The sequence below is a fragment of the Stegostoma tigrinum genome, unplaced genomic scaffold, assembly GCF_030684315.1.
Source record: "Stegostoma tigrinum isolate sSteTig4 unplaced genomic scaffold, sSteTig4.hap1 scaffold_82, whole genome shotgun sequence".
Classification (NCBI taxonomy): domain Eukaryota; kingdom Metazoa; phylum Chordata; class Chondrichthyes; order Orectolobiformes; family Stegostomatidae; genus Stegostoma; species Stegostoma tigrinum.
In genome coordinates this window covers 664,976-687,269 of record NW_026728768.1, presented here as the reverse complement: position 1 = coordinate 687,269, position 22,294 = coordinate 664,976, and the positions used below count along the sequence as shown (strand labels likewise).

At 43.7% G+C, this 22,294-nt stretch overlaps 1 long non-coding RNA gene across 2 annotated transcripts in view; it reads right to left on the bottom strand.

Annotated features, from left to right (window-relative positions):
* Positions 1 to 833: 833 nt before the first annotated feature.
* The window catches only part of LOC132209296 (uncharacterized), a 38,136-nt gene continuing 16,675 nt past the window's right edge, over positions 834 to 22,294 (bottom strand). Inside the window, exons 2-5 of one of the 2 annotated variants that reach the window (XR_009445397.1) lie at positions 15,168 to 15,274; positions 14,576 to 14,745; positions 3,762 to 4,030; positions 834 to 1,943 (exon numbers count right to left, since the gene is read on the bottom strand). This is a non-coding gene — a long non-coding RNA (uncharacterized LOC132209296). Of the gene's footprint in view, positions 1,944 to 3,761; positions 4,031 to 14,360; positions 14,746 to 15,167; positions 15,275 to 22,294 lie in introns of those variants that run through there. The other variant, XR_009445396.1, reaches the window with a different exon arrangement.

Below are 22,294 nucleotides of genomic sequence, written 5' to 3'. Positions count from 1 at the left end.
TTATAAGCAGAAAGATCAAAAGATCATAGAATTGGCCTGAGTGGAGTGTCAGATAATAACTCTCTACAGGTGACCAAGAGTGTTATGAGGCCATCTAAAACTCCACTGCCTGAGTCTCATCTTGAAACAAATCCTATTCTCTGTACTTTCTAACTCACTGATACTATTAACAGTAATTTTATTAAATTCTCATTTTTGTTTACACATCGTTCCTTGGCTACGCCTATCGCTATTTTGGTAATCTCCACCAGTCCAACCATACTTCAGGATATCTGCACTCGTCTAATTATGTCCTCTTGCCCACTCTTGATTTTAAATGGCCCACGACTGGTTGTCAAACATTTAATTGTGTAGGCGTCAAACCCAACAAGAGACTTCCTCCACCTCTTAGCCGCTGTACCTTTCCTCTTTTAAGGCACTTTTTAAAACAATCCTCTTTGATCAAGCTCTTGATCATCAGAACTAAGAACTTAATAAGGCTCAGTTGTATTCTGGGATCGTTAATACTCCTTTCAGATGCCTTCAAAACTTTGCCTCCATTAAAGAGATATAAAGTGGTTGAAGACATTGCACAGCAGACGGGGATGAATTGGGGAGTTATTTCAAAGAGCTGTGATATGCCAGAAGACCTCCTTCCACACGCCAACTCTGATTCTACGTAACAAAAATGATTTTCAGACTTGGGAAGAGCCTTCAAAAATGTCACTGGTAACCAGCTTTTGGGCAGAGTAGAGCTGCTGAGATGATAGACCAGGAAAGAGGGGTACCAGTACTGATAATATGCTGAACACAATCAAATTTTGAGGTTGTAGAATGATGTGGTCTTAAGCATTTTTGAAACTTTGACCCTTTTCCTTCCTCTTCACGGAGCAAGTCAAATAGCGGCAGCACAATGTTGCATGGCTGCTCAAGCCTGCTCCACCGTTGATGATGATTGTGGCTGGTCTTCTCCATCAATTAAACTTTTGCTCGTATCTCATCCTCTTTTCAAAACATCGGTCTATTCACGTGTAGTATCCCTCTCGCTAATTTAATGAGAATTCATTCCAATCACTGAACTCCTAACGCTGACCCACCCCAGATCAAAAAATTCAGCTGAGATCAGGAACTTATCTAACCTGTATGGCTGAGCTGGCTTTTAAAAAGTTTGCCAGTGAGAGAGTCCCAGTTAGAAACATTCATTCAAAAAAATACAATTGCATGGATTACTCTACAATCCTAAACTCCATTCAAATTCAGTTGGCTGAACGGTTGGTTTGTGATGCAAAGTGATGCCCTGCAGAGAGGGCTCAATTGCCACACCAGTGAGCTTACCACAAAGGATCTTTGCCTCAACCCCTCTACTTGCCCGAGGCATGGTGATCTTCAGGTTAAATCATAACCAGTTGTCTCTCTCTAAGGAGTGGCCAAATGGCGTGCTAAGACTTTACCTTTAATCCTGATAACATAGCAACAAGCAGATAACTCAGCTGATGTCACTGACTAATAGAATCCTCAATTATACTAATATTACCGATGTGATATCATCAGAAGGCATGCTCAACTAAGTTTTAATTTTCAAATTAAGTTAACAACCATTCAATCAATATTACTAAAGTACTCATATTACTGATCGTCTCGATACAACATTGCGGTTACATCTGTTCATAAGTGAAGTGTAATGTAATTGCACTTAGTCTGGTTTTATCAATGTGATCCTGCAATGAGTCAATAAGCAGGTCATCCACAGGTTGCCAATCAGTGTGGACCCCCTCAGCTGTTATCACGAGCCTCAAGATCATCCAGAGCTTTCTGCAGTTCTTGAAGTTTCTCCAATGCCTTTTCCACCTGTTTCTGCCAGTTGCTTGCATGGGTTTTCAATTGCTCCCAATTTTCCTTCACTTCTATTGACTGTTTGAGGACAGCTTTGGCAATTCTCTGGGCTCTCTCTTCCGGGTTAGGTTCTGGAAATATGAAATGCAAATAATTTATCAACTATTCATGACTTTGATCGATGGAACTGAAGTTTTCTTTCGAAACCCCTTTCCTTTGAAAGGTCTCTCTGGACTTTATCCTGAAATTGGGAATATATAGTACAAGACTAAAGATTTTGTTACAGGCACATCAATGATAAATTCTGTAATGAGCTAGCAGGTCACGGAGCCATTAACAGAGAATCTCAGAGAACCAATACAAAGCCAAATAAAATTGTGCAGATATTTGAAATTTATGACTACCAAGGAAACTTTAAAAAAGGAAAAAGATTAGAGTGACTAAATGGGTAAAATTCTCAACAAAAGATTTGACATATCCTTTCAGGATATCTTTCATAGCTATTAAAACAAACATCCAACACAAACCAAGTTTCATCTTTCAGGACTGGCAAGTTAGAATGATAAACCCGAAGTCTACCCTGCACAATTCGCTCTAGAACTCACTCAATGAGGTTGTTACGTGATATAGAGATAACAAAGTGTGCAACTGGATGAACGCAGCAGGCCAAGCAGCATCTTAGGAGCACAAAAGCTTACATGTTGGGCCGAGACCCCTCATCAGAAAAGGGGGAGGGGGAGAGGATTCTGAAATAAATAGGGAGAGTGGGGGAGGTGGATCGAAGATGGATAGAGGGGAAGATAGTTGGAGAGGAGACAGACAAGTTGAAGAGGTGGAGCTAGTAGAGGTGAGTGTGGGTGGGGTGGTAGGGAGGGGATAGGACAGTTCAGGGAGGACGGACAGGTCAAGGGGCGAGGTTAGTAGGAAGGAAATGGGGGTGTGGTTTGAGGTGGGAGGAGGGGATAGGTGAGAGAAAGAACAGGTGAGGGAGGCGGGGACGAGCTGGGCTTGTTTTGGGATGCAGTAGGGGGAGGGGAGATTTTGAAGCTTGTGAAATCCACATTGATATTATTGGGCTGCAGGGTTCCCAAGCAGAATATGAGTTGCTGTTGCTGCAACCTTCGGGTGGCATTGTTGTGGCACTGCAGGAGGCCCAGGATGGACATGTCGTCGAAGGAATAGGAGGGGAAGTTGAAATTGTTCGCGACTGGGAGGTGCAGTTGTTTGTTGTGAACCGAGCATAGGGACTGCTTTGCAGAACACTTAAGTCTCTCCTTGGTTTCCCCGATGTTGAGGAGTCCACAACGGGTACAGCGGATGCAGTATACCACATTGGTAGATGTGCAGTTGAACATCTGCTTGATGTGGAAAGTCTTCTTGGGGCCTGGGATGGGGGTGAGGGAGGAGGTATGGGGGCACGTGTAGCACTTCCTGCAGTTGCAGGGAAAATGTCGGGTGTGGTGGGGTTGGAGGGAAGCGTGGAGCCGACAAGGGAGTCATGGAGAGAGTGGTCTCTCCAGAAAGTAGACAAGGGTGGGGATGGAAAAATGTCTTTGGTGGTGAGGTCAGATTGCAGATGGTGGAAGTGTTGGAGGATGATGCGTTGTATCCAGGGGTTGGTAGGGTGGTATGAGAGGATGAGGGGGTTCTCTTTTGGTGCTTATTGCGGGGATGGGGTGTGAGGGATGAGTTGCAGGAAATGTGGGAGACATGGTTCTTGACCACTGTGTGTGGTTGGGTGGGGGGTGGGGGGTTGCGGTCGTTGAAAAACGAGGACATCTGACGTGTACGGGAATGGAATGCCTCATCCTGGGAGCAGATGAGGTGGAGGTGAAGGAATTGGGAATAGGGGATGGAATTTTTGCAGGAAGGTGGGTGGGAGGTGGTGTATTCTAGGTAGCTGTGGGAGTCGGTGGGCTTGAAATGGATATCGGTTTCTGGGTGGTTACCTGAGATGGAGACAGAGAGGTCCAGGAAGGTGACAGAGGTGTTGTAGATAGTCCAGGTGAACTTGAGGTGGGTGCCTGAGATGGGGACATATATAGCTCCATTCATATTCACAAATCTCTGTTTCAAATCTAATCTTCTTAAGCACGTACGTAATTTTTCATTGTCAATGAATGTTGTTATGTTGATTGCATAGAGAAAGTGTTTCAAGAGACTGATTGGCCTCATACTTTTCATTCAATTGTATTTGGCAAGTTGACGTTCAGCACTTCTGTAACAAGTCCAATTCCAGTAAGTGGAGCAAATGGCATGGTCAACATTTCAATATAAATACAAGAGAGAAAAATTAAGACAATGGCCTGAGTGTTTCGCCCAATTACAGCAGAGGCATTAACACATACTAGTTTACATTAATTTATCTCTGAATCTACCAAGAAATGAATTCTTTGACAATGTCACGACAACATTGAGACATTTGGCAAGCTCAGGGGCAAGGGGACTGGTTCAGAACTGTACACAGAAACGTAATGAACAGAAACACTGTATGGTGAGAATGGTACTAAAAAGGAAATGGTACAATTTCATCTGTATCAATCTGTAGTTGGAATACACATGGTTTGAACCGGCACCAATGCAAAAGTGAATTGCCATTGCGTGACATACCATGTGTTCAGAATGAGGAAGAGATGAAGCTTAGTTATGATTCATTTCATTAACATGAATCTTAACTAACTAATCTAATTAAACGAAGCAGTTTTACATACAGAACGCTGGTTTACAAACAAAATCTGCACTGATTGACTTCCAGATAGTAAAATGAAAGCTGTTGATCTCAGACTTTGATTATACACAGAATTGAAAGATGAAGTGACAATCTTGGATTCAGGATTGCAATCTGACATCGGGGATTAAGCAACTGATAGAGACCATCCATGTAGTTAATCTTGAATTGGCAGCATTACAAGTGACCAGGACAATACCTGCTCTATAAAAATAAGAAAAAGTAGAAACAGAAGACAACAAAGATACAAAAATGCGACATTCAATTTGAATTACAAAATACTTGAAGCAAACAATTTTATTTAATTCACATATATTATCTGCAATAATATCCATTTAATATTGGTTCTTCCAAACTGTTGCAGCATTTTGACATTAAAAGAATATTCCATCACAAGTATTGCTTGCTATAAAAATCCCAGCATGTTCTGAAATTCTTAGAATAAAAGTATTTCAATCCGATGGTGCTCCTGCATTATTCATCAGTTCCCCACTCAATGGGTATGTTCTGATATGCAGGAAACTTCTATTGTTCGATATGGGGACGGGTATTTACTTGGCATTGTTCTAATGGAGGCAGCACTGACAGATTATAATTTTCTTCCTGTGGGCTCTGTAGTCCAGATTTTTCTCTCCTCCATTATATTGCATTAAAGATCAACAACATTCACCATTTCCTCAGTCTGAGAACCTACCATGTTAAAAAGTGACCAATTAAAGTGTTGCATTGCCTTCAATTTCACAAGGACTGAACTAATCTGCTGCTTACGACACTGATTGCAAAATTAAAAACCATGAATTGATAACAAAAACAGCGGGATTTTGTACTTTCCCTTGTGGCAAGTTTGAAAATAGAGGACATTTAATCAGGTGGAAGGATGGCACCACCTACAATTCTGCTTAGAGCCAGATTAAATCCATGGTGAGAAGACTTGTGCATAACTTCCCAACTTCATTGCGAGTTAAAGTCCCCAATTGAGCAACTGACGTACACATACATCATCCCACAACAACTGGTATTGACTCAACAGTGGGCAGGGGTGTCACCATTAAGAAATGTAACAGGCTTTCAAAGGCATTCAATGTGCAACATCAAGAAGGGGAAGTGGCGTGCTAATGGTGTTTCACTCAATCCTGGCCTGAGATCGAGCAATAATCGTAGGTTGGTTGCCAATGGTAACAGAGATCATCACCTCCCAAGTGACACTGCTGCTGACTACACCTGCTGGGTTCTGGTTAGCCAACTGCTCATGGAAAGTGGCATCCCACCAGGTTTGCCGCCGGTCTATTATGTGCCAGAGGGGAGAAAGATGTAGCTGCCTACGCATGAGAGGAGCAAGGTCAGGATGACGTACCCCTTGAGGGGAGCGACCTGAGGCTGGCGCTCCCCTGAAGGGAAGTTGGTTGGGGCAAGCCGTTCCCTCATCAGTTCTCGAGTCAATGACCTAGACCCTCGTCGCTTCCACAGGATTCCATCCAGAGGCTAAATAGCTGCCTATTCATCAGTGCTTGCAACTACTTCAACTCCGATTCACAGCTGGACCTGCAGGTAAATCTGCAAAACCACTGTCCCAGAGTACAGTTTCTTTGCATAAAAGGCACATTTTCAAGCTAGGAAGTCAAGGTAAACCAATCTCTTCCAACCTTTAGAACTTTTGATGTTGGAAATCAGTCAAGTACAAAGTCGCAGCTCATCAGGAACGAAAACAAAGTTGCTGGAATAGCTCACCGGGTCTGGCAACATCTGTGACGGAAAACAAAAACAGCGTTAACGTTTCGGGTGCGGTGACCGTTCCGCAGATCATCAGGGATGTTTATTACTGGAATATTAATTAAGTAGAAACTAAACAAAATTGGATAAAAGGCAGGAGATGGAGAGTGGTGATGCAAGGAAGTTTTCCATACTGGAGGCCTGTTGCCAGCGGTGTTCCACAGGGATCATTGCTGGGTCTGCTTTTGGTTGTCGTTTATACAAATGATTTAGATGAGAATATAGAAGGCCTGGTTATTAAGTTTGCAGATGATACCAAAATCGGTGGTACAGTGCACAGCAAAGAGGGGAAATGCCAGTTTTGAGGAAAGGTCACCGGACCTGAAACGTTAACTTTGTTTTTTCCTTCAAAGAAGCTGCCAGACTTCCTGAGATTTGACAGCAACTTTGTTTTTGTTCGTGATTTACAGCATCTGTAGTTCTTTCGGTAGTTAAGAAGGTGTTTCATGACTCAGACCTTTGAGGAGAAGAGTTGGAATGCCATGTTGAAGTTGTACAGGATATTGGTGAGGCCTCTTCTACACTGTTGTGTCCAATTCTGGTCGGTGTTCAAGGAAGGATATTATTAAGCTGGAGAGGGTTCAGAAAAGAATTACCAGGATGTTGCCAGAAATGGAGGTTTTGAGATTTAAGGTGAGAATAGACTGGGGCTTTTTTCACTGGATCTTAGGAGGTTTCGGGGTCACCCGATGAATGTTTATAAAATAATGAGGGATCTAGATAAGGTGAACGCCAAATGTCTTTTCCCTACTGTGGAGGATTTCAAAATTATGGGGCATTGTTTTAAGATGAGAGGAAAAAGATTTAAAAAGGAAATGAGGGGCAATATTTTTATACAGAGGATTGTTCATATGTGGAATGAGCTTCCAGTAGAATTGGTGGATGCGGGTACAGTTTCACTTTTTAAAAGACATCCAGGTAAGTACATGAATGGAGGGATATGGCTGAGTGCAGGAGGCAGGCAGGACTACTTTAGTTTGGGATTATGGTCAGCATGGACTAATTGGACTGAAAGGTCTGTTTCGTGTTGTATCACTCTATGACTCTATAAATACAATTTTATTTAAATGCTAGTCTATCTTCTTTAGCATTGATCAAGGGTAGGTTATGGACAAAATAGAGCTTTGTAATTAGTCTGATCTCAGTTGTTTAAGGAGACTGGTGAAGTCTTTGTTGTCAGAAAAGTGGCCTAAAAAGGAAACAAATACAAGATTGGGTTGCCTCTTGAGGTTAACCACAGATCTATGTAAATGTCTGGCTCACATTCAGGAGGACTTTGCAATGTGTGACTTACTAGTGTTTTATACCACTACAACAATCGAATATGATGGATTTGCTTTACAAGAAAAATGGTGAAGGGCTATTTTGTTTCACTTTATAATTTACAACACTCTATCAAGGTCATTCATGTATGACAATTGAATGAATCAAATTCCATTTTAGTTGAGGAATCGAGTGGTAATATCAGGTTTGGCCTTTGAAATGACAAGTGTTATGATCCCAGTTGATGGTGATACTGGACAATTCAGATTCCAGGGTGAGATAAATTTTCATTCTCTTTACTGTGGTATTCAATTACTGAAAATGCTCACAAGCGGATGCCTATGTATATTTATAACAGAAGAACACAGAAAATTATTAGATTAAAACCCACGTCTTGTCCTTCTCACTACACACGGTATAGGTGTACAATTCAAACTTAAAACTTGCGCAGCATTCCTCCAGTATAGAATCCAAGCTCACAAATAACATTGTTATGGGAAGCCTGTTCAATATTGCTCTCCAGAGAGAGAAAAATGTTTTCATTTTCTATTAATGTCCTCTTATCATTATTTTAATTTTACTTGGATGGATTTCATTTTAACAGCATTGAAACCTTCATTTTTTTTAGTTTTATGAATCACAGAAACTCAGTAAGCGGGTACAGCAGGTATTAAGGCAGGGAAATGGAATTTTGGCATTTATTGCTCAAGAAAGAGAGTATACAAATACAAAAGAAGATTGCTGCAACTATGCAAGGCATTAGTGAGTCCACACCTGGAGCCCTGTGTACAGTTCTGGTCTCCTTACTTAAGGAGAGGTGTCATTGTATTGGAGGCAGTCCAGTGGAGGTTCACCAGGATGATTCCAGAGACGAGAATGCGTCTTAAGACAGACAGAGTAGTTTCGGCCTACATTCTCAGGTGTTCAGAACAATGAGAAGGGATCTAATTGAGGGATATAATATGTTCAAGCAGATTGATAAAGTTGACGTGGAAAGGATGGTTCCTCATGTGGGCAATAGAGCAAGAGGTCATAGATTTAGCATAGGGAGAGAAGGTTTAAAGGGATGATGAAAAATTTCTACACCGGAAGGGTCATGAATCTCTGGAATTCACTCCCTAAGAAGGCATTGGAGGGCTGTGACATTGAGCAAATTTGAAGAGGAGATAGAACGATTTTTGAGTTCATAATGGGTTCAAGAATTATGGAGAGCAGGTAGGAAACTAAAGTTGCAGCAGAGATAAGATCAACCACAATCATATCAAACAGCGGGGCTCGAGGAGCTGAATTGTCTTACTCCTCCTAGTACTTAAGTTCATTATCATTTTTGGTTTGGAGCTGTGAACTGTGAGCTGAGAGTGACCTTTGGACTGTGAGCAGCAGCTTATGTGAAAAAAGAAGAAACAATTTGATATTTGTTTATGAGGCTAGGTCTGGAGGTTAATTGCAGGTCAATTCTTCTTCCAAGAAAACTCTGTTGATGAGTCACTAGCAAAGAGAAACCAATATTGAACTGTCTTTAAATCAGAAGGATTGTCCCTGCAAAAGCTACAGGACAGACGTTTGATTGCCAACTGGTTGTCCTCCCATTATCAACTTATTCTAAGTTAAGAGGTCCTCTGTTACAAGTAATAATTAAATATCCCCCAAAGCCTACTGAAAGGTATTTGCACAGCTCAATGTTTTCAGAAACCAAGACAGAAGCTCAGAAATTACTGGAAATGCTCAGCGAGTCTGGCAGCATCTATGGACAGAAGTTAGAATTAACATTTCAGATCCTGTGACACTTAGAAATAAGGAATTCTGAGGAAGGGTAATACGACCCAAAATGTTAACTCTGTTTTCTCTCCATAGATGCTGCCAGATCTGCTGGTTTTTTACAGCAACTTCTGTTTTTGTTTCTGATTTACAGCATCTGTAGATTGTTCAGATTTTAACTTAACATACAATCTCATCTGACTGTGAGATTTTAGATGATGGACAAAAACAAAATTTCTGGAAAAGCTCAGCAGGTCTGAAAACATCTGTGAAGGCCAAAAAGAGGTACGATGTCAGATCTGGTGGCCCTTCCTCAGAGCTGATCAGAAGAAGGGTTGACAGATCTGAAATCTTACTTCTTTTTTTCCTTCACAGATGCTGCTGGACCTGCTGAGCTTTTCCAGCAGCTTTGTTTTTGTTCCTGATTTACAGCATCCACAGTTCTTTCCATTTTAAAGATCATGCAGTCTGGTTAAGTAAACTGGCCAGTTACACTTGATTTAGTTTTTTCCCTTTGATACATTCCTTAATTATATCTGTTTGTGTGTCTTTCTGTCTTTGCTAGAATTGGGGCTAGAATCAAAGAAGATGATGTTTAAGTCATAGGCGTTCGTCAGAATACCTTTTTGCTTAACTTTTTTAAAAAAAGATACTATATTGTTCATAAACTGTAAAATCTTTTGTTTTAGCTATAAACCTGGTGTCAGGTATTGTTATTCACAAAGTCTGGCACTGGCTTTTCAAAAAATCTGATTAGGAAACATTGGGATCAATTTTGAACGTCACTAAATACTTTATATCAATGAGTTGCAAATATAGACAGGGAAGCTGATTGAATACGGCTGTGACTTCAGGTCATAAAATCAGTCATAACATACTTATATTAAATAAATAGACATTCCATCACATTCTCTTACTAATCAAGTTCACTTTGATTGTGACATTAATTTCTCTCCGTATTTGTTCTTGATAAAGCAACCACATTGATATTGTCTCTAATTCAGATAAGTGGGCAAGGTAAGGGCACTGTGACAGTCAGCCAGTGTCACTCAGAACAGCGGATGAGGGCTCTGTGACAGGCAGTGTTACTGAGAGGAGGCAGTGAGAGGCCTGTGACAGTCAGTCAGTGATTCTGAGAGGAGGGGTTTAGGGCCGGGAGATAGTCAGAGTTACCAAGAGGAGCAGTTGAGGGCCCTGTGACGGGCCGTGTTACTGAGAGGAGTGGGTGAGGGCCCTGCGACAGGCAGTCTTACTCAGAGGAACGGCTAAGGTCCCTGTGACGGGCAGTGTTACTGAGAGGAGCGGGTGACGGCCCTGTGATGGGCAGTGTTACTGAGAGGAGCGGCTGAGGGCCCTGTGACAGTCTGTCAGTGTTACTGAGGGCAACGGGTGAGCACCCTGTGACAGGCAGTCAGTGTTACTGAGAGGAGGGGGTGAGGGCCCTGTGCAGTCAGTCAATGTTACTGAGAGGAGCGGGTGAGGATCCTGTGACTGGCAGTGTTACTGAAAGGAGGGGGTGAGGGCACGGTGGCGGACTGTGTTAAAGAGAGGAGGGGGTGAGGGCCCTGTGACAGTCAGTCAGTGTAACGGAGAGGAGCAGGTGAGGGCCCTGTGGCAGACAGTATTACTGAGAGGAGTGGGTGAGGGCCCTGTGACGGACAGTGTTACTGAGGAAGGGGGTGAGCGCCCTGTGACAGTCAGTCAGTGTTACTGCGAGCAGCGGGTGAGGGGTCTGTGACAGGTAGTGTTAATGAGAGGAGGGGGGGGTGAGGGCCCTGTACTGTCAGTCAATGTTACTGAGAGGAGAGGGTGAGGGCCCTGTGACAGGCAGTCAATGTTACGGAGAGGAGTGGGTGAGGGCCCTGTGACAGGCAGTGTTACTGAGAGGAGTGGGTGAGGGCTCTGTGACAGTTGTGTTACTTAGAGGAGTGGGTGAGGGCGCTGTGACGGGCAGTGTTACTGAGAGGAGCGGGTGAGGGCCCAGTGACAGTCAGGGGATGTTACTGAGAGGAGTGGGTGAGCGCCCTTTCCAATCAGTCAGTGTTACTGAGACGAGCGGGTGAGGGCCCTGTGACAGTCAGTCAGTGTAACAGAGGAGCGGGTGAGGGTCCTGTGACAGTCAGTGTTACTGAGAGGAGCGGGTAGGGGCATTGTAACAGGTAGTGCGACTGAGTGGAGCGGGTGAGAGCCCTGTGACAGTCAGTGTTACTGAGAGGAGCAGGTAAGGTCCCTGTGACGGGCAGTGTTACTGAGAGGAGCAGGTAAGGTCCCTGTGACGGGCAGTGTTACTGAAAGGAGCGGGTGAGGGCCCTGTGACAGGCAGTGTTACTGAGAGGAGCGGTAAGGTCCCTGTGATGGGCAGTGTTACTGAGAGGAGCAGGTAAGGTCTCTGTGACGGGCAGTGTTATTGAAAGGAGCGGGTGAGGGCCCTGTGACAGGCAGTGTTACTGAGAGGAGTGGGTGAGGGCCCTGTGACAGGCAGTGTTACTGAGAGGAGCGGGTAAGGTCCCTGTGACGGGCAGTGTTACTGAAAGGAGCGGGTGAGGGCCCTGTGACAGGCAGTGTTACTGAGAGGAGCGGGTAAGGTCCCTGTGACGGGCAGTGTTACTGAGAGGAGCGGGTAAGGTCCCTGTCACGGGCAGTGTTACTGAGAGGAGAGGTAAGGTCCCTGTGATGGGCAGTGTTACTGAGAGGAGCAGGTAAGGTCCCTGTGACGGGCAGTGTTATTGAAAGGAGCGGGTGAGGGCCCTGTGACAGGCAGTGTTACTGAGAGGAGCGGGTAAGGTCCCTGTGACGGGCAGTGTTACTGAAAGGAGCGGGTGAGGGCCCTGTGACAGGCAGTGTTACTGAGAGGAGCGGGTAAGGTCCCTGTGACGGGCAGTGTTACTGAGAGGAGCGGGTAAGGTCCCTGTGACGGGCAGTGTTACTGAGAGGATCGCGTGAGGGTTCTGTGACAGGCAGTGTTACTGAGAGGAGCGCGTGAGGGCCCTGTAACTGGCAGTGTGACTGAGCGGAGCGGTGAGCGCTCTGTGACAGTCTGAGGGCACTGTGACGGAGTGTGTTACTGAGGGGAGGGGGTGAGGGCCCTGTGACAGTCAGTCAGTGCATAACTGAGAGGAGCAGGTGAGGGCCCTGTGGCAAGCAGTATTACTGAGAGGAGTGGGTGATGTCCCTGTGACGGGCAGTGTTACTGAGAGGAGGGGGGCGAGGGCCCTGTGACGGGCAGTATTACTGAGAGGAGGGGGCGAGGGCCCTGTGACGGGCAGTATTACTGAGAGGAGGGGGTGAGGGCCCTGTGACGGGCAGACAGTGTTACTGAGAGCGGAGGGTTGGCCCAGTGACAGTCAGAGAATGTTATTGAGAGGAGTGGGTGAGATAAGGCTCTCCCTGAAAAGCAGGCATACCAGCAGAGACCTGAGAGTGAACACCGGTTTTTGTCCCCTACAATTAAGTAGGAGAATGAGTAAATTAAAAGCAAAGATCCGTGTTCTGTTGAGTTAAGGTATGCCTGGAATTAAGATCTGACCCATGATTGGTGCATCCTACGCTACATGTCAAATGCTGAGTGCTCCTGCTGGTCTGCATGACCATGTGTACAGCAGGTGCCTCTTATTGGAGCAATTTGAGCAACAAGTTGGAGCATTAGAGAGCATTGATGAGTCTGACAGGTTTAGTGATAAAAACCACAAGAACTGCGGATGCTGTAAACAACGAACAAAAACAAAGTTGCTGGAAAAGCTCAGCAGGTGTGGCAACATATGTTGGAGGTAAAAACAGAGTTTACATTTCCAGTCCGGTGACCCTTCCTCAGAACTGATGGTGGCTGGGAAAACATCAGTTTCTATGCCGAAAATAGGGAGGAGGGTGGGGAGGGAGTAAACAATAGGATAGAGCCCAAAGAGAGAGAAAGACAGGTGGACAGATAAAGGAGTTGCTAACGATCAGGCTGGGAAGTTGTCAATGGGGACTGTTAGTCACTAACAACAGGGAGTGTGTAGTGGCAGGCTGCGTGGTAACAAAGCCTGGTGTGTGGGGTGGGGGCGCTGCGATATGGGAGAGTTTAGGCCCTAAAATTGCAGAACTCAATATTAAGTCTGGAGGGCTGTCAGGTCCCCAAGTAGAAAATGAGGTGTTGTTCTGTCTGCTTGTGCTGGGCTTCACTGGAACACTGTAGCAAGCCGGAGACAGAGATGTTGGCCAGGTTGGTTGATAGTATATGTTTCAGGGTGTTGTTTTGTGATTGAATGCAAGTTTTATGAGGAGAAACTGGTAGGCTAAGTGCGTTTTCCATGCAGCAGAGGAGGCTGAGGGGAAATCTGATCGACGTATACAAAATTATGAGGAGGCATAGATTGATTGTGAGAACCAGTAGACGAGTTTAAGTCGGGGGCATAGATTTCAGGTGAACTGTCAGCTATTTAGAGGGGATCTGAGGCAAGTGTTTTCACCATAAGTGATACAAACATGTAATATGCTGCCTGACAAGGTGGAGAAGGCAGATACGCTTGCAATATTAAAGAAGCAACAGATGAGCATTTAAAGGGCCAGGGTATGGTAGGTAATGACTCAGTGCAGGTAAATGGGATCAGTAGTTTGATGTTTGTTAGTTGGCATTGATGTTGATCAAGTGAGCCTGTTTCTATACTGCATGACTTTATGAAGCAGGGGAGGAGATATCAAAGGTCCTGGCAAAGATTTTTCAAGTCATTTCTGGCCACAGCTAAGGTGCCAGAGGACTGCTCATACTTTTATATAAAAGAAGAAAGGACAGATCCAGAAGTTACAAGCCAGTCTAACCTTGGTGGTAGGGAAGTTATCAGAAAGAATTTTAAGGGACAAAATGTCGCTGCACTTGGAGAAACATGGAATGTTCGGGGATAGTCAGCATGGCTTTGTTGAGGTAATGCCATGGTTTGCAAATTTTATCTAATTTTTATTGAGGAGATATCAGAAGTGTTGAAGAGGGAAATTCATCTGATGTGGTCTATATGTTTTTGATAAGGTCAGTGATAGCAGGCTGGTCAACAAAACAAGAGCTCATGGGATCTAAGGCTCAGTGGAGTGTTGGATCCAACATTGCCTGAAAGGCCAGAAGCAGAGGGCATGAACTCTTGCTTTTGGACATCAAGGTCCCTTTGTTTCTCAGTGCTCTCTAGGGATCTACTAGTCATTGTGAACATCTTTCACTTACCAGAGCTCCCAAAATGCATCACTACACATTTGCACTCTATCAATTGAGATTACCAGATCAAATTGTTATCCATTCAGATGCCACAAAGCTGTCAGATCAGAAAGTAACTGGATTCATGAATGATTCTCCATTTCCCCAAAGTCATTTCATCTTCCCTGTCTCAGGCAAAGGCAGCATTTTGGTATGGCTGATATACATCTAGTGGCACGCAGAAAAGTGTCCTCTGAAAATGAGACACATCAATACATCACCAAAATATGGTAGGACAGTAAACACATGCTTTTTGCTTTTGAATATGGTAATTAAGAACACATTGCAGAACGTAAAGTCATGTAACGTTTTGTGAAAATGAAAAAAAAACATATTTCAAGATGCTGATCTATAAATTTTCTAATAATTTGAAGTTACCACAATCACTAGGTGAGTGGAAACATTTTCAATTGTTCCCACAACATACAATTCTAAATAACTGTCACAGAATCTTCTGTCATGCGCTGTAACATGTTTCTTTAAATAACATACGAGTCCCTGCATTATTTCTCACTCTCCAGTTTAGCATTACTTTATTTCTAATCTCTTACTGCTCTATAAAGCCAAGTGTTCTGCAGAAAAGTGGTTGTTCCTGCAATAGATTAAGTGGCTGACCTGTTTAAACATGAAGGTGTCAGCGCGACTCCTCTGGCCCTTCTATGGGCTGAATCCAAAGCAGTTCTGATTGTCTCCTCCTTATCCATTAGTTCATGTCTGAGTGCCTGCACGTGAAATTCCATTAAGAAATTATCACCATTTGAAAGCAACACTGTACATTTCCATTTAATAAATCCAATCAATCAGCACTGTCAAAAAAAAGAACACTGATAATTGTATTAGGTTCCAATGAAGTAGTCAATCACTTAAGTTTCTAATATTGAAAGTATATTTAATGCAGAAAGACTAATTACCACCGCAACCTTAAGCATCAGTCAAGCAATGCTGACACAACATGTTAATGCCCATTAGAAGGCCTCTATTTATCAGATATCAGAAGTGTTGAAGAGGGAAATTCATCTGATGTGGTCTATATGTTTTTCATATTATGTTCTTCATATTAAATGTGCTAATCTGTGGATGGGGACAAAGGATGAAGATGGGCATATTTACAGAAAAACACCGTGACTGACAAATCACATCACTGGTTGGAAATGAGAATTGAGAGGAAGATACAAAGATGCTTCAAGAGGATTTGGAGTGACTAAGAGAGAGGGCAAAAAAAATTGTTTGATTCACTTTTTTTTTGAGCAGCTCATGCTGGGTTCATCCTCACCTTCACCAGCTCTCACCTGTGGCTCCAAATAGTTACTAGCATCTGACAGAAGCCACATAATTGTAAAAAAAATTTCAATAGTAAGGTCAAATGCAGGGAAGGTAAACACTGCATCTCTTACAATTGGTGACTTTATGATTGGTCTATTCTAGCAGGCAAAGGCTGATTCTCCAATACTGGACAGATGAGACCAATCTCAAGGCCAATGGTCACTAGTACAGAACCATGTTGTGGAACATCTGGTTACCGGGACAATTCACTCTAGATCTCCCAAACATACTGAAGAACTTGCAGCTTCTAATGTTGCTGTTCCAGTTTCAGAAAAACAGAGCTTGATTTTTGTTTTTTCATGAGGTAAGACCCCTAACAAACAAAAAAAAATTCTGAAGAGACACAGTTTGTTTCTTGTGATTCAGGCCAGGATTTGTTCACACAACAATGATGGGAAAGTTAGAGGAAAAGTTTCCATATAATGGAATAGGGAATGCTTTTACTGCAAGTGACTATTCAAGCAAAATCTAGTGCTTCACTTAAAAGGGAACTGGGTGAAATATTTACAAGAAAAGAAAATTAAAACAAAGGAAACAAGTAGGGAATTTGGATGAAAAGTCCCCCTTCCTCCATTAGGAGGGTAGCACCAGCACATGCAAGACTAAACTAATCATCCTCAGGGCAAATTTTGTTTTAAATCAATTAGAGAAGGAATATAAATGTGGTTCCATTGTTTATAAAGGGTACGAAGGAAATGCCAAACAATTAAAAGCCTGCTTGTCTTATGTTAGTGGTGGGAAAATTTTAAAATCGATCTGAGAGATCAAATAAACTAACTGAGAAAGGCATGGACTAGTCATGGATAGTCAGCACGGCTTTGTCAAGGTAAGGTCATTACTTACAAATTTAGTTGAATTCTTTAAGAAAGTGGCAAGGAGGATCGATGAGGGTTGCGCAATGAATTTGTCGACATGGATTTTAGCAAAGCAAATGATAACGTCCCACCTGAGAAGTGCAAAAAAGTGAAAGCTCATGGGTCATGGGATACGGAGTAATGTGTTGACTAATCGGCTTAGTGGCAGGAAACAAGGGTAATTGTTCATGGCTGTGCTTCTGAACGGAAAGCAATTTCCATTGGTGTTTCACAGGGCTTGATTTTGGGGCCCCTTTAATTTATTTTATAGATGAACGATTCAGACTTGAACATGGGGGGCACAATTGGTAAATTGGCAGACAACTGAAAAATTGGATGTAAGGTGGATAGGACAGAGGATAGCTCCAAGTTCCAAAATGATATTAGATGGGTTGGCGGAGAAGGCAGGAAAGCGACAGATGGAGCACAACTCTGACAAGTGTGATGCATTGCTTTTCATGAGGACATAAAGGGAATACACAATAAATAGGAACATACTGAGAGGGGTAGATGAAGTGGGGGATCTAAGCATGGAAGTGAACAGGTTCCTAAAGGTAGCACTACAGGTCAGTAATGTTCTGACGAAGGCACAGGGAATGCTTTGCCTCATTGGGAAAAGTGTAGATTACCAAAGTAAGGACATCATGATAAAACTGTACAGGATACTGATGATGCCACAACTGGAGTAGTGTGTGCAGTTGTGTTCATCACAATCCAGGAAGTATATAATAACTCTGGAGACAGTGCAGAAAAGATTTACTCAAATATTGCCAAAGCTGGAGAATTGTAAATATGAGGCTGTTTTCCTTGGAACCAAAAAGTCTGAGGGATGACATGATTGAGGTATACAAAACAGTGAAGGGCAGCGATAGGGTAGAGTTAGTGTAGACAGGAGGAAGCTGCTTCCCTTGGCAGAGAATTCAAAAATCAGCAGTTACAGAGTCAAGCTAAGTGGCAGAAGGGTTAGAGGGGATGTGGGAAAATCCGTTTTATGCAGAGGGTGATGGGTGTCAGGAATTTGCTGCCTGAATTGGTGGTGGACTAAGAGATTCTAAACTCTTTTAAGAAGTACCTGGATCTGCACTTTAAGTGCTGCAGGTCCATGTACGTTTGTAACAATTTGGGATTAAAAAAGGCATCAGATGTCTATGGGTCAGCATGGACAAAGATGGCTGAATGGCTCCCTTCTGGTTTATATCATTTGTATGGCTCTATGTTGGTCCTGCGCAAGGCCAGTATACATTGGTCACACATTATCACTGTTGCAAAGGCACTGAACTAACTTCATGGACCGCAAGTGTTCATCTGGGATAGATACCCTGCACAAGGCTGATAGATAGGGATGGCCAGGATTCTGGCCCAGCATTTGATCTGATTTATTTGATTTATTGTAGTCACACGTACCCAATACAGGTGAACTACCCTTGTTTTTCTAGTGGGAACTGCTGTCAGATGAGTTATTGCAGTGCATTTTGTAGATGGTACACAATGCCCCCATTGTCTATCAGCAGTAGACAAACATCAATGTTGAGGTGATGGAAATGGTGCCAATCAAGCATGGATGGCATCAAGCTTCTTGAGTGTTACTGGAGCTGCGGCATCCAGGCAATCATATTCCATCACACTCCCAACTTTGCCTTGTCAGAGATGGACAAGCTTTGGGGAGAAAGGAGAGGAGATACTAACCACATGATTCCCAGACGTGCTCTTGTAGCCACAGTATTTATATGGCTTATCTCATGCAGGTTCAAGTCAGTAGTAACACCCATGAAGTTGATAACAGAATTTCAGTGTTGAAACTCAACAAAGGAAGATGGTGAGATTCTCTCTTGTTAGAGATGATCATTGCCTGGCACCTCTGTGGCGCAAACATTATTTGGCACTCATCAGTCCAAGCCCGAGTATTATCGACATCTTCCTGTTGATGCTAAACACTGTGCAATTATTAGTAAACATCCCCAAGATTCATCCTTGAGTTGACCATTTTGCCATCCTTCCACTGTGTCCTTCCACTGTGAAACAGTGAATAAATATAACTTAGATACATAAATGGAACTGTCCTGTTCAAAGGTCAAATCCAAAACTTCCAAAATATACAGCTTCTGTCTCACTGAGCTGAACCAGACACTTCATTCTTCCTCCTTGTAACCATGCAGCCAATGCACAGGAAGGGTCATGTGCTGGCTGATTGGTGACCTCAGTACAATTGTTTCACTTATTTAATTTTGATCAGCAAACAAGCAAGCATACAAGCATCCAAAGTTGGTGTATCATGTGATTTTATGAAGGGAAGGTTGTGCCTCAGAAACCTTATTGAGTTCTTTGAGAAGGTGACCAAACAGGTAGATGAGAGTAAACCGTTTGATGTGGTGTATATGGATTTCGGCAAGGTTCGATAAGGTTCCCCACGATAGGCTATTGTACAAAATGTGGAGGAAGGGAATTGTGGGAGATATAGCAGTTTGGATTGGAAATTGGCTTGCTGAAAGAAGACAGAAGGTGGTAGTTGATGGGAAATGTTCATCCTGGAGACCAGTTACTAGTGGTGTACCGCAAGGGTCGGTGTTGGGTCCACTGCTGTTTGTCATTTTTAGAAATGACCTGGATGAGGGCGTAGAAGGATGGGTTAGTAAATTTGCAGATGACACTAAGGTCGGTGGAGTTGTGGATAGTGATGAAGGATGCTGTAGGTTGCAGAGAGACATAGATAAGCTGCAGAGCTGGGCTGAGAGGTGGCAAATGGAGTTTAATGCAGACAAGTGTGAGGTGATGCACTTTGGTAGGAGTAACCGGAAGGCAAAGTACAGGGCTAATGCTAAGATTCTTAGCAGTGTAGATGGGCAGAGAGATCTCGGTGTCCATATACACAGATCCTTGAAAGTTGCCACCCAGGTTGACAGGGCTGTTAAGAAGGCGTACAGTGTTTTAGCTTTTATTAATAGAGGGATCGAGTTCCGGAACCAAGAGGTTATGGTGAAGCTGTACAAAACTCTGGTGTGGCCGCACTTGGAGTATTGTGTACATTTCTGGTCACCGCATTATAAGAAGGATGTGGAAGCTTTGGAAAGGGTGCAGAGGAGATTTACGAGGAGGTTGCGTGGTATGGAGGGAAGGTCTTACGAGGAAAGGCTGAGGGACTTGAGGCTGTTTTCATTAGAGAGAAGAAGGTTGAGAGGTGACTTAATTGAAACATATCAAATAATCAGAGGGTTAGATAGGGTGGATAGGGAGAGCCTTTTTCCTAGGATGGTGACAGCGAGCACGAGGGGGCACAGCTTTAAATTGAGGGGTGAAAGATATAGGACAGATGTCAGAGGTAGTTTCTTTACTCAGAGAGTAGTAAGGGAATGGAACGCTTTGCCTGCAACGGTGGTAGATTCGCCAACTTTAGGCGCATTTAAGTCGTCATTGGACAAGCATATGGACGCACATGGAATAGTGTAGGTTAGATGGGCTTAAGATCGGTATGACAGGTCGGCACAACATCAAGGTCCGAAGGGCCTGTACTATGCTGTAATGTTCTATAAAAACTCTGTATTGCAAGAAAAGACAAATAAAACATTGTATCGTATTATCCTACATGACAAGGCAAAGGGATCCTTTTATCAAATGGAAAGAAAGAATAGATATAATGTTGCAAAGATTAATCACAAGCCAGAGGATCGAGAAATTCTTAAAAGGCAGAAAACAACCAAAAAAAGAAGGGGATTAGGTAAACTTTGAGGATGGACTTGCAAATAATATCAGGACAGGCAACTGGAACTTTGTTAAATATATAGAAAGGAGGACAGACCAAAGTTAATACAAGCCCCTAAGAGAATGAGGTTGGAGAAATAATATTGGGGAACCAGGAAATGGCTGAAGAGTTAAATAAATTCTTTGCATGAGTCCTCAAGGCCTACTGGTATTATCATTAACCTATTAATCCAGAAACCCAGAAAATGTTCTGGGGACCTGGGTTCGATGGTGGAAGTTTAATTTTAAAAAGAAGTCTGGACTTAAGAATCTACCGATCACCATGAATCCATTGTCACTAATGTCCTTCAAGGGAGGAAATCTGCCAACCTCACCTGGTCTGGCCCACATATGGCTCCAGACCACAGCAATGAGCTTGACTCTCAACTGACTCAAAGAAATAAAACTGGATAAATCACACAGCATTGACCTAGGCACCAGAAAAGACAATGGCAGAAACTGCCCTGTCGACCATGCAAAGTCCTCCTCACTAACATCTGGGGGTTAGTGCCAAAATTGGGAGAACTGTCTCACAGATTAGTTAATCAACAGTCTGACACAGTCATAATATCTTTCACACAATGTCCCAGACTCCACCATCACCATCCCTGGATATGTCCTCTCTCACCGGCAGGACAGACCCAGCAGAGGTGGTGGCACAGTGGTGTGCAGTCAGGACAGTGTTGCTCTAGGATGCCTCAGCATTGACTCTGGACCCCATGAAGCCTCATGGCTTCAAGTTAAACATGGCCAAGGAAAGCTCTTGCCGATTACCACGTACCGTCCTCCCTCAGCTGCTGAATCAGTACTCTGCAATGTTGAACAACACTTAGAGGAAGCACTGAGGATGGCAAGGGCACAAAATGTATTCTGGGTTGGGGATTTCAATATCCACTGCTAAGAGTAGCTCAGCACCAGTGCTACTGATCGAGCTGGTCAGATCCTAAAGGACACAGCTGCCAGACTGGGTTTGCGGCACGTGGTGAGGGAGCCAACAAGAGGGAAAAACATACTTGACCTCATCCTTACTAATCTGCCAGCTGCAGTTGCATCTGTCCATGTCAGTATCAGTAAGAGTGACCATCGCACAGTCCTTGTGGAACAACGTCCCGCCGTCACATTGAGAACAACCTCCATCATGTGTGTGGCACTATCACTGCAGTAAATGGGACAGACTTCACATAGATCTAGCAACACAAGGCTGGGCATCCATGAGGTGCTGTGGGCCATCAACAGCAGCAGAATTGAACTCTAGCACAATCTACAACCTTCGTGGCTCAGTATGTCCCTCACTCAACCGTTACCATCAATCCTGGTTTAATGGAGAGTGCAGGAGGGCATGCCAGGAGCAGCACCAGGCTTACCTGAAGATGAGGAATCAACTTGGTGAAGCCACCAAACAGGACTACTTGCATGCCAAATAGCGAAAGCAGCAAGTGATAGGCAGAGCTAATCAATCTCACCATGGATCTGATCTAAGTTCTGCAGCCCTGCCACATCCAGTCATGAATGGCAATGGACAATTAAACAACTCACTGGAGGAGGAGGAGGAGGCACCACAAATGTCCCCATCCTCAACGATGGAAGAACCAAGCACATCAGTGCAAAACATAAGGCTGAAGCATTTGCAGAAATCTTTAGCCACAAGCGCTGAATGGGTGATCAAACTCGGCCTCCTCCAGTGATCCCCACTATTGCAGATACCAGTCTTCTGTCAATTCAATTCACTCCATGTGATATCAAGAAACGGTTAGCGACACTGGATACCGCAAAGGCTATGGGCCCTGGCAACATTCCAGCAACAGTACTGAAGATTTGTGCTCCAGAACT